This window comes from Peromyscus maniculatus, chromosome 6 (assembly GCF_049852395.1).
Source record: "Peromyscus maniculatus bairdii isolate BWxNUB_F1_BW_parent chromosome 6, HU_Pman_BW_mat_3.1, whole genome shotgun sequence".
NCBI classification, from domain to species: Eukaryota; Metazoa; Chordata; class Mammalia; order Rodentia; family Cricetidae; genus Peromyscus; species Peromyscus maniculatus.
The window spans coordinates 66,813,742-66,826,003 of record NC_134857.1 but is presented as its reverse complement, the minus strand read 5'-3'; the positions used below and the strand labels follow the sequence as shown (position 1 = coordinate 66,826,003).

At 36.7% G+C, this 12,262-nt stretch overlaps 1 protein-coding gene and 1 pseudogene across 2 annotated transcripts in view; one reads left to right on the top strand and one right to left on the bottom strand.

The window, feature by feature from the left end:
- Positions 1–12,262, bottom strand: part of Lrba (LPS responsive beige-like anchor protein) — a 571,922-nt gene that overhangs the window by 310,129 nt on the left and 249,531 nt on the right. The gene's annotated exons all lie outside the window — the stretch shown is intronic.
- Positions 1–12,262, top strand: part of LOC143273789 (antiviral innate immune response effector IFIT1-like) — a 54,090-nt pseudogene that overhangs the window by 39,750 nt on the left and 2,078 nt on the right.

Genomic DNA, 12,262 nt, shown 5'->3' with positions numbered 1-12,262 from the left:
TAAATGAAAATAATATTAAAGCCCTTCCCATGTACTCATGTACTGGTATCATTGTACCCACATATTAGTGCATCTATCAACTCTCATTGAGAAGTTTCTCTTAGTAGTAGTTGGCAAATAACACAGAGATCCACTAGTCAATGTAGGGAGAGTGAGAGACTGTGATGTCTGAGACCTAAATGAGATATCTATACCACACCCCTCTTCCTAAGGCTCAGGAATCATGATAGAAGAGGGATGGAAAGAATGTAAGAGCCAGAGGCAGTAGATGACTACAGTGAAACAATGTTTTCCAGACACAACAGGGCAAAGGCACACGAGAACTCACAGCACATAGATGACCTGCATGGGATCAAGTCATTCAAAATTCCAGCATGGAATAATGAGGTGGTCATGAAGTCCCACTTGTAGTTGAAGAGCTATTAGCAACTGATGGCTCCTGGAGGAAGAGTTAAGTTTTCTCTAAGGTTACAGGCCCCAAGAGACTACCCAGGCTCCAGGAGATGGTCCTGACACACATGCACATGCAGGGAGCAATAAAATTGGGAAGGACTGGTGTTAGGGAGAAAAAAGGGGGGAACTGAAGGGGAAGAAATGGGGAGTGGGCTTGATCAAAGTATATCATATGCATGTACAAAATTATTAAACAACACAAAATAATTTTTTAAAGAAAAAATACCTAAAATCACTTATTCAGATAAAATCCCCTTGTGTGCAGAAGGTATTTGAATCATACTAAGTATTTATTGGTGAATGTTTATTGAGCATTAGAATGTTATACTAATATGTAAGAGCCAAGAAGGTAGGGATCTTGATATATTTTACTAGCTTTTAACATCACAATGTTTGGATCAGTATTGTAAACACTAGGGTAACAATTATGACAAGAACTGACTGAATATAGAAATAAGCATCATATATAACATACTTTGAAAGTATTATGAGCAGAAATAGTTGAGGAATTGGTAGCTTTACTAGAATGTGTCAAATACATAAAAAGCCAATTATGTTGCCCACTACAGTACTGCGTAAGAGATCACTGGATGCAAATACCCAGCCCTAGAGGAACAATGTCTACCCACTTTAGGCTTGCAACAAAAAGTAGGAGTTGGGGAGAAAAAAAGGTAAAGAAGTGAGCACAGAAAGAATAGCATTAACAAATAAGAAAACCAAGAAAAATCAGACAGCAGTTCAGGATAGAGTCCACATCCAGAAGAAAAGATTTTTTTTTTTTAAGATAAAGTAGATTGCATTTTAAACTATACCTTTAAAGGAAACACAATTTATTTTTCTTCATAATTAGTAATTATGAACAAAAAATGAAATAACTAGTTTTCTACAGCATAATGGGGAGTATTTGATGAATAACAGAAAGTGTCAAGCCCCTAAAACAAGAAAATAGAAATGTTTATTCCCTCAGTTTGATCAGTTTAGATTGTAAGCATGTATTGAAATATCACACTGTACATAACAAATACTACATATATAAAATTGCTACTTGTTAATCAAAGTAATTTTCTGAAGTTTTAGGAGATAGAAATACTAATTACCTTGATCTGATCTTCAGGTCTCTACATATGTATTAAGGTATCATTTTATTTACCATAAACATGCACAATTGAGACTATCATTAAAATTTTTTATTAAACTGATAAGAACAGTATCTTAGTCAAAAGACAGAGAAGCAATCATTAAAAATTATGTTTCTACATCATATAAGAAAATATAACAGTTTAGGAATAATTTCTAAGTATTATACTTTTGTATTAGTATATATCATTAATTAGATGTGGAAACCTTAAATGTTGTGTTTATATTTAAAATTAAAAACCATTAATGCACTTAGTTATTATGGAAAAAAAAAACAACTTCAGGGTATAAGAGGAAAGTTAAGGTCTCGATGAACATGGGTTAAAGATAAAACCTGTTATCCTTACATCATTTCTGATATCTGAGTCTATTTAATATGTTGTTTTTAAGTAAAGTTAAAGAGTTTATTCATGAATCCATTGTTAATTTTATCTAAAAGCTAAGATTAAACATTGCAAGTAACAAAGCAAGGCAAAGTATCTATATATTTCACTTTTCTCAAACATTAAAAATCATATATTGAAATTAATAGAAATAATAAACAACATGGGTATCTGCCAGACACTCTGAGTACTTTACATACATGTAACAATTTGCTTATTTAAAAGTTATTCTCTTCATAATTTTAATGTGTTTTGTTCTTACATCTAATGTTTTATGTGCCATTATTTTGCTTTTACTGCAAAAGAAAGATCTGGCTCCCAAAGATAAAGGAGATTTTTGGTAAATGGTGAAGGTAAAGAAATAAATGACCCACTTGGCTAGTGTGTAATTACACTGCCTGAGATTGTAACAATCTATCACAACAAGGAGGATGACACCATGCTAAGGGGTGAGTCAAAGGAGATAGCCTTTGACTAACTACGAGACCCTGACAATCGATACGCCACAGATATTGTGCTCTCAAAAACAATTGAATTCTAAAAAAGTTTGAAAATAGATTCCCTTCTTCTTCTGATACTGATCAGAGACCCATCTTGACCTTATTCTAGAAGAGCAATACTTTCTAAAACAGGCATATGAAGCACATAAATCCTTTCTATCTCAGATTTCTTCTTTGAAATGGATACTTAACACACTCCTGTTATAATGGCAGCCCTAAAAGCAAAAATTTGCTGAAATCCTTGCAGCATTTTAATTTAAAAAATCCTCCCAATTAGTAGGTACATAATCAACATAACTTCTCAAAGACTGAAAAACCTAGTTAAGAAACTGGATTTTACAAATGAGGGTTGCAGTGTGTATCTTGAATTAGACACTTAACAAGTGATTTCACTATGCAAGTCAAGCAAAAGAAAAGAGCCTTAAAAATGAAGATAAGTAGCTTTTCAGTCCATAAACTATTTTACACAATGAGTTGAAAGAACAATCACAATACAATTGTCTTCATGTTTTCTATTATACTGTACTGTAAGTCCTTAAATTCATGCTGACTTTTATTACCAAACAGTTGTAATAAAATTCATCAATTTTTATCAAAACTTACAGTTCTTCCCTTTTGTTTTCCAGTTATAAGAAATTTCTGGATGTTTGTATAAAGCACTAGAAGTAGCTGTAACTTAAAAACAATAAGAAAATAGCCTAACACATACTTAAAAATCTTTAAAAAATACAAAAAGGTAATTCAGCAAAACTCAAACTCAACCTTAATTTCAGCATTTATCTTTTTTTTTTTTTTTTTTTTTTGGTTTTTCGAGACAGGGTTTCTCTGTGTAGCTTTGCGCCTTTCCTGGGACTCACTTGGTAGCCCAGGCTGGCCTCGAACTCACAGAGATCCGCCTGGCTCTGCCTCCCAAGTGCTGGGATTAAAGGCGTGCGCCACCACCGCCCGGCTGCATTTATCTTTTTATAGAGGCCCATAGTATAGCAAATTAATATGGTGCATGAAAAACTATAATCACAATTTAACTTTTTAGAAGCTTAGACTTTTGTACCAACAGCAGCTTTGTATCTCCTGCTGAGAGATGACAGTGGGCGTGAAAGTACTGGTTCAATAAAAGCAAAGGGACACTCACTCACAAAGCCTATCAGCATAAAAAGGAACAGTGCATAAAACCATGACTAGCACCTCAATTTCAGAGTACTTGAGTCCCCTCTCTAAAAACACAAACTTGTGAGGGGGTTTAAAAACAATGTACGCAATAAATAAACAACCCAAACCAAGTAAAACTCTAGGGACACAGTGCAGGCAACAAGATGAGTGTCTGTATGCCTGCCTGTGGGCTCCGATATTCAACTACATAGACATAGTTGAAAATCACCAGTATTTAGTATAGATCTGCTCACAACAGTGAAGAAAACTTCAAAGAGGAAGGCCGAAAGAAGTAAACAAGGCAGCAGAGATGGCTCTGGAGGTAAAATGCTTGCTAAGCAAATATTAAAAACCCAAGTTTGATACCCAGAACCCACATAAAAAGCTGGTGAAGGCAGTGTGTGCCTCTGACCTCAGTGTGGAGAAGGTGGAGACAAAAGGCTATCAGGGCTTGCTGACCAGTCAGCACAGCCAAAGAGTGAGCACCAAAGTTCGATAAAAATGCCTCTCCAAAATTAAAAATAAAACACTTTAAAGGTGGTAAGCAATTATGGAAGACATCTAATATCTACCTCCAGATTCTACATATACAAGCATGCATACATATGCATGCAAATGCAAAAGAAACAAAAGATGCTAAAGAAACATGAATGTCATTCATAAAAAGATGATTATTTCACTCCAAAATTTCAAAGGATAAAGAGGGTTGGAGCAAGGAAAGCCCTCGCAAACTTTAAAAACTAACAAATATATTTTACTTGAACAAATTATTCTATTAAAATGCAATACAAATAAAGCCTGAATAAACTTATTCAATTGCTCATATTTGTACCTACATATATTTATTTTAAAAATGTAGCCTAACTAAAATAAGTTTAGGTAAATTAATAGAAACCATGATTGTCTACAGAAAAGAAATCTGTAAAAAAGAAATGGATATAGGATGTGAATTTTTAATTTCTAGAGGAAAATTTCAGGGAGGTGTGTCTCTATAAAAGCAAGTAAGTTTACTATCAGATTCAACATGCAGGCCGAGCCCATCACCAGCAGGCATGGGAATGAGCATTGCCTCCATAGGCACGGATCTACCAAAACATGGCTGTTCAGCCCATACCAGGAGAAGGCAACAGGAATAGTTGGAGAACAATGCATCTCCTCCTGGGCACAGAATCCGTCTCTGTATTCCCAAATTTAGGACATATCTCATCCAGCTAGGAAACAAAATAAAAATAAAAAGAAGAGAAAATGTAAAACCACAAGAGGAAACATCCATAGAAGCTGCCACATCTGCTCTTTTCTTCACTCAGTATCACATATGAAAGACCCAGTAACATATGCCATGTCTTGATCCATGGACTAGGAAAATAGAAATAAGTTATAGTCACATGTTCTACAAGTATCTTAAAGTATGTGAGAAAAAAAGAAACCACATATCCAATATATGCCAAATGTTCTGAGAATATAAAGAAACAGAAGCAACCTACAGAGTAATGTTTCTAAGAGAAAAACAAAGGCTTCTAGATATTGTCACAGTTCTGACAGTTTGAAAACATTGAAGGCAGAAATAGCACTAAAGATACACATACCCCACTCCCCCAAAAAAGAGTTTGGATAAAGAAAACACCAGGTGTGTGTAGGGTATAATTTACCTGTTGTGGCTAAAGATGCTTAGAAAGCTGAATGCAAAGCTAGTCAATTTGAAGACTGGCTCCAAGAAGCAGGTAGTGTGGTACCTTCAAAACAAGCAGGGTTTTCAACAGCTTTTAACAATGGTACCACTGAGGCAAGATACTTTTAGAAAGCTGATGACGAGGAAAAGAGTTGTGGCAGGCTACCTTACACATGTACAGTTCCAAAGGATTTTCAGTGATCATAGATTATAATCAAAGCTATTTATTATACTAGGCTATCTATGTAGATTACATAGAATGAAAGATGTTCTGATCTCAGTTTTCACTTTGCAAAAATTTTCTAACGGGGGCTTGATTAAAACACAGCCTAAAGCACAGCAATAGCCTGCACTAATTTCTCTCTCTAATTTCTCCAACACCAGCTGTTATAGAATTCTCTCTCTAGATATATGACCTCCAAAGATTCCAGCTCCCTCTTCAGTGCATCAACTGTGGTCTATTACATGTTACATATAAAGCAGTAATTAACATCACTATTTAAGGTAAAAGTAAGAGGGTCAATAGATAATATTTCCAATAGTAAAAATTACTAATTAATTTTCAAAACTTAATAACTACATAACACATAAACACATAATGATTATGCTCTATGCCAAAGTCATCCATAAGACAGTGTTCTAATCATGAATAAATGGTTACTTTTAGAAGTCATAAGAACTTTTAATTATTTTGTAAATACATTTTTTTACTTTTTATTAAATTTTTCGTTTATTTTACATACTGACCACAGTGTCCCCTCCCTCTTCTCCTCCCATTTCCTCTCCCCACTTCCCATCTAGCCCCTTCCCTATCCACTCCTCTTCTGTCTCTGTTCAGAAAGGGGCAGGCCTCCCATGGGAGTCAACAAAGCATGGCATATCAAGTTGAGACAGGACCAAGCTCCTCCCCCTGCATGGTATGGATGGGCAAGGCATCCCAGCATGGAGAATAGGTTCCCAAAATTTGTAAATACATTTAAAACAACACATAAGTTGGAGTTTTTTTTTATTTTGGTTGTTTAAAAGACATTATTATGAATTTTAACAAATGTATATGGCTGTATCAGAATCCTTTTGAGTCTTCAGATTCAGGCCTTCACTGGGGATTCACAGCCATCCTTGGGGCTAAGATTTCTTACAGCAGCAGTAAACAAGTCAGGATCAACAAAGGGTGAAAGACAGGAAGCAAAGCGGACAGAAACCAGGTATATGCTTCCAGAGCCTTCCAATGCACTCACACAGGATGTACTTAATTCTCTCAGCAGTGAGTTGTGGTAACATGTGTGAAATGTTTCTCTAGGGAAGCTCATTAGAGAATCAGCTCCCACAGTTTCTATTTGGAACTGGTTGTTTAGGCATCCTCAGCCTAGCACATAACATAATTACTGACTCTCAGAAAATAAACTGATGTTTTCAATTAACTACACTGTACAAAGAGTCTAGTTAGGAACAGAGATACATTATTTATGGAATATTTGTCAGGGTAAAGAACTGTATATCATTCAAGTTTTAAGATGTCAGTCAAGATTCTACCTTGTAATCATCCCTTTCTAAGAATAAGAATCTGTTGTGTTAACTGGTTTTCCCTGCATAGCCGTGAGACCACAGGAAAACTGACACAGAATTTGATCTCACCAAGAGGGAAAAAAGTTCCTGTACCCCTACCCCCTCTCCCGTTGGCAACTTTTTAACCACTGGTCTAATTATTTTTTTCTTCTTCCTCTTCCTTCATTACCCCAATAGTGTGATATTTTGTTTGTGCTCTAATAAAGCTTGCCTGAAGATCAGAGTGCAGAGCTAGCCACTAGAGGCCAAGCAGTGGTGGCACACACCTTTAATCTCAGCACTTGGGATGAGGAAACAGGAAGTGATATGTCTGGGCAGAGAGAGGAATTGATAAGGTGGGGAGGAAACAGGAGCTTGGCTCTTTCGCTCTGAGGATTCCTAGAGGTAAGAAGTCTCTCTAGTGGCTGGCTGCTCTGCTTCTCTTTTTCAGCTTTCACCCTGATATCTGCTCCAGGTTTTTATTATTAAGACCAATTAGGGCTGGGTGTTGGTGGCACATATCTTTAATCCCAGCACTCGGGAGGCAGAGGTGGGCGGATCTCTGTGAATTCGAGGCCAGCCTGGTCTACAGAGTGAGATCCAGGACAAGCACCAAAACTACACAGAGAAACCCAATCTTGAAAAAATACAACAACCCCCCCCCCAAAAAAAAAGACCAATTAGGATCCATACTACTCCCCTCCTGCGTTCTCTTTTCTCCTTTCATTCTTTTGAGACAATGTCTCACTCTATAGCCCATGGTGTCCTCAAACTTGTGATGATCATTGTGCCTCAGCCACCTGGAATGCTAGGATTATAGGTGTGCACCACCACACCTAGTTACTGATTTCTATCTCTAAATTTGCCTATACAAAAGGTTCATATAAACGGAATCATACATTGCACAAACTTTTGAGTTTGGCTTCTTTATCTCTGTGTCATATATCTACCATTTATCTCACCTACAAAAATAGTCAGATTTTTTTTTTCCTGTGAACTATATTTCTGTCTCAAAAAGGCCAGCATTTAATAGTAGGACTGCTGGGTTGCACAGTAATGTTACAAGAAACTGCCATGCAGTTTTTCAAAGCAGTGACGTCATTCTCTTTGTATTGTTCACTCCTACCAGAATGTGTGAAAGTTCCATAATACCGTTTGGAACAGAGGTACTTAGTGTTTGCTTCATGATTCTGTGAAGGCACTAGAGACAAATCTAACTGAAACTGGGTGCTTTATCACATAACAAATATATATATACCAAAGTGTTCCATTTTCACATGGTGAAATCTATCACATTTCAAAAACCTGTTTTAGATATCATCATCATCATCCCACTTAAGCCTATAAAAATTCATTATTTTTTAGTGTTGGCAGATCATTTTACTCATCAAACTAGAGTTTGAAACATATATGAAAACATAGATACACATATCTACCTGCCTATATGTTTGTAGATCCCTCCACGGTATATTATAGGAGTTATTTAGCACTGTATGATTATCATATCAGACATGCCTTATAACCCATAATTTCTGCTAAAATAAAGTAATTAAGTAGAGATTTAACACATTTAATTAAATGGGTAAAATTAGGATTTATTCCAGAAATAAAAAAACAAACAAAACCATGGTGCTGGAGAGATGGCTCAGTGGTTAAGAGCACTGGTTGCTCTTCCAGAGGACCCAGGTTCAATTCCCAGCACCCACATGGCAGCTTACAACTGTCTGTAACTCTAGAGATCTGACACTGTTACACAGATATACATGCAAGCAAAAACACCAATAAAATAAACAGATAAATTAAAAAATAGTTTAAAGAAAAAAACCCACTAGTTCAATGCTCAATAGATAAAACAAATGAAACAAAGGTTTTCAAGACACTGGACTTAAAGCTACAAAAGGAAGAAGGACCTGAATGACAGAAAACAAGGTATGACTTATAATTCCCTCAGCTCACTGCTTGCAGAACTTCTAGTCCACAATATAAGAAAGGAACCAGCAAATGCCAGCACATCTTCAGACTCAAAGGGATGAATAAAGGTAAGCAAGAGAAGGTGGCAAAGCACCAAAGAGAAAAAAGCCCCCAAAGGACACCAGAGACCTGAAGGAAGTATTTCCAGAGTACTAGTCACTGAGCGTCCATAGGAAAGTGCTCAAGGCCAGAAGGAAAATTGCAGTCAGAATTCAATGCCACTCTCTTAAGAACTGATCAGAGAGGAAGACAGAAAACCAAAGAGACTTGAACACCATCTTCAGATGAACCCAAGTGGACCTCACAGACATCACAAACACTGAATGAACCAAGAGCAGAATACACAATTTTTTAGATAAATTTAGAATATTCACCAAGACAGACTGTATTTGAGGTCACAAAATAAAATTTAACAAATTAAAAGATATTAATAATCTTAAAGTATGGTTTCTACATGGAATTAAATTACAAATCACTAATTCAACATTCTTTAGAGAATCTCCAAATACTTGCAAACTATTTCAAATAACCATTGATCAAAGAACAAAAAGGGAAAGTATTTTGAACTGAATGAAAATGAAAATACAGGCTAGACATATTGGCCCAAGGCTGTATGTAAGCATAGCCTTTGGGAGGCTGTGGTAGGAAGATTGTGAGTTCAAGACAAGCTTTGACTACATAGTGAGATCCTGTCTCAAACATCTAAAAGTAAAAATAAAAATAAATAAGAAATAGCTTTTTTATCATATTTTATTATATATATATATGAGTATTTTATCTGTAAATATGTATGTGCAACATACGTGTTTCTGGCGCATGCAGCTTCAAAAAAATGAAGTCAGATCCCCTGGAAATGGAGTTACAGACAGAGATATAAATGGTTTTGAGCCACCACGTGGGTGTTGGCAGGTCTGCGGCAAGACCAACAAATGCTCTTAACCACTGAGCAATCTCTCTAGGCCCAGAAGAACACTACATATTTTAAAAACTATACTTGAAATTTAAAATTCAATGTAAGACAGGACAAGGAAGACAGTTCAATTAGTGAGATTTTTGTACTTTAAGGCTGAGGACCTAAATTCAACCCCTAGAACACACATTTTAAAAAGAAAGCTGGGAGTAATAGCGTGCCTTGTAATCTCAACACTGGGGAGGCTCACTGGTCAGGCTGTCTAGGCCAATTATTATGTTCATTTCATAAGGCTAACAGTATCCTAATACCAAAACATGACAGGTGCACTAAGAAAAAAGCTGTATGTGAATACCCCACATAATGGACAGACACTACCTGCAAAACTACTTAACTAATACAATACTATATAAAAGGATATCTAACACGTCCAAAAAAAAAACAAAGTACACCTCTGGAATATAAGATAGACAGGACCTCTAAAATGCAAGATTCTATTACTATAAAAGCAGATATGTTCACCAAGGGAAAAAACACAAAAGAAAATAAAAAGCCATCTCTATACACACAGGAAAATTATTTCAAAGAGCATAACATCCATAAAGAAGAATGTGTAAAGTAAATGCACTGAGAATAAACCATGTAAAAGCAGGGAAAAAATTACAGGTATTTGTTTTCCATGGTAGTCTCACTGTAATTCCTACAAACCACAACAATGACAAGAACCTCAAGATATCAAGAAAGGTGAAGTAGTGGCGCTTATATCCTGGGGGTAACCAACAGATGTCTACTTGGACTAAAGGCCCCCTCAACAGGAGGGAATTCATACCTGGGGTACTGTAAATCTAGCCCACAACCCATGGCTGCTGAGGCCATGGAACTTAGAGGAGACTTTGCTACTCCTTTAAAACAATACAATTTTAAGTTGCATATAAATATTTATCTTAAACCCACAGATAAATGTAGTTCTCTCAACTCTCATCAAAGAAACTTCTTTTTGGAGCAGAAAGAGACCATTACAGAAAGACATAACTGGTCAAAACACAAAGAGCAATTGTTCGAGGGCTATCCAGCACTAACCCCTATACCTAAGGCTCAGAGAACATCACATAAGACAAGGCAGACAGAATGTAAGAGCCAGAAGATCAGGATGCCTGTTATGAAATTGTACACATTAGTTTCAACAATATGCTTGCCTGTACAAGGCCTGAGAAACTACAATACCAATTGGTAGGCCAATGTGAATGGGGTAAATTTCTCCTATATGAACAGCTATAGGCAATTAATGGCTGCTTAAAGGAGAATCAGTCCCTCTCAGTTCAGGGATGAGACCCTTGGTAGAATCCCAAGAGGAAAGCATTAACACATATACATAAGCAACACTAAATGAACCCAGCGGTTTGTATTTATACTTTATAAATATGAATGAGAAGGCATGGGAAAATTGGGGAAAAGAAAGAGGGGAGGGAAATTATGTAAATGTAGTATTCATATATGAAATGTTCTAGCCTTCACAGTACTAGAAGGCGCTATGCAAGGTTCCAAAGGAGGGAGGCATCAACAATCCTACCCAGGTATCATGCCTACAAACCACATCAATGACCAGCATGGTGTGGTACACATATCAGTTGGTGGTAATTAACTGTTCTCTAATTAACCAGCTTAACAAGAGAGATACCAGTTGTACTGGCCCATTTAATGTCAACTTGATACAACTAGAGTCATCTGAGAGAAGGGAACATCAATTAAGAAAATACATCCATAAGGCCTGGCTACAGACAAACCTATGGGGCATTTTCTTAACTACTAATTGATTGGGAAGGCCCATTGTAGGTGGCACCATGCCTCGGCTATTGGTCCTGTTTTCTATAAGAAAGCAGGCTGAGCAAGGCAGAGGGAATAAACCAGTAAGCAGTATTCCTCCATGGCCCCTGTATCAGTTCCCTACTCCACGTTCCTGCCTAGATTGAGTTCCTGTCCTGACCTCTTTCAATGATAAACAGTGACATGGAATAATAAGTCAACACTTTAGTCCCCAAATTGCTTTGGTCAAGGTGCTTCATCGCAGCCATAGTAACCCTAAGTAAGACACCATGTCCAGTACTGGAAACCTAACTAGCTTCTCAGTGAAGTCATGGTTATTGAAGGAGAAACTACATCTACTAATTTACTAAACCAGCATATCCTAATGAAAATCTACTAACATTGGCCCTTATACCCACAGATAAGTGTAGTCTTCATCCCAAAACAAGGAATCTTCTCTTGGCAACAGATGGAGACCATTACAGAAAACCACAACTAATCAATATACAGAATTGTGAAGCTCAGTATCAATGGATACATCTAGAAAATACCTATACGTAAGGCTCAGGGATCTTTGCAGAAGAGAGAGCAAAGATTTTAAGACCTAGAGGATCAGGGACTTTGCTTTGAAATTGTGTTTCTTAGTAATATCAGAAGCTATACCTGTGAAGTCTCACCAACATGACCATCCAAATGTGAGCTGAACAAAGTGGACACCAATGACCATGCAAAAATGGACAGA